Here is a 509-nt window from a genome sequence, read left to right on the forward strand (position 1 = left end):
GGGGCCTGGTCTGATAGGGGGTGTCGTCTTGCCAGTAAAGCCAGTACTTCATTGAAAAGAAAAGAAGAAAGTTATAGCAGGCTGAACTCAGTTTTCTCAGGCAATAGTGCTCCAAGAGGATCCACGAGAAAGCTTAGATAGTAACTTCACTGGATTTGGAACCTACGGGTAACAGAAACACTGGCAGCAAGTACCAGCTTCGAGCTGTGATGAAGCAGGCTTTGAAGACATTAGACACTAAACTGAGTCAGCAACTCATTTCTGGCGAGGAAGCCAAAACAGCTGTCCTACAGGAAAATTCTCGCGTCCTCTGCACCGGGTGCCCTGGGTTATTGCTGCCCCGGGGTTGGGAGAAGGCAGCGAGGCAGGGGAGGCAGCTAGCCAGGCGGGACGCTGTCAGCGAGCACGGGGCCCGGTACGGAGGACAGCGGCGGGACCGGCAGTCCCCAACTCGCCCGCCCAAACTTGGCGCGCCGGCCCCGGGCTGACACCGCGGCGGCCGGAGAGGC

Source organism: Antrostomus carolinensis, unplaced genomic scaffold (genome assembly GCF_000700745.2).
Source record: "Antrostomus carolinensis isolate BGI_N321 unplaced genomic scaffold, ASM70074v2 scaffold19413, whole genome shotgun sequence".
Classification (NCBI taxonomy): domain Eukaryota; kingdom Metazoa; phylum Chordata; class Aves; order Caprimulgiformes; family Caprimulgidae; genus Antrostomus; species Antrostomus carolinensis.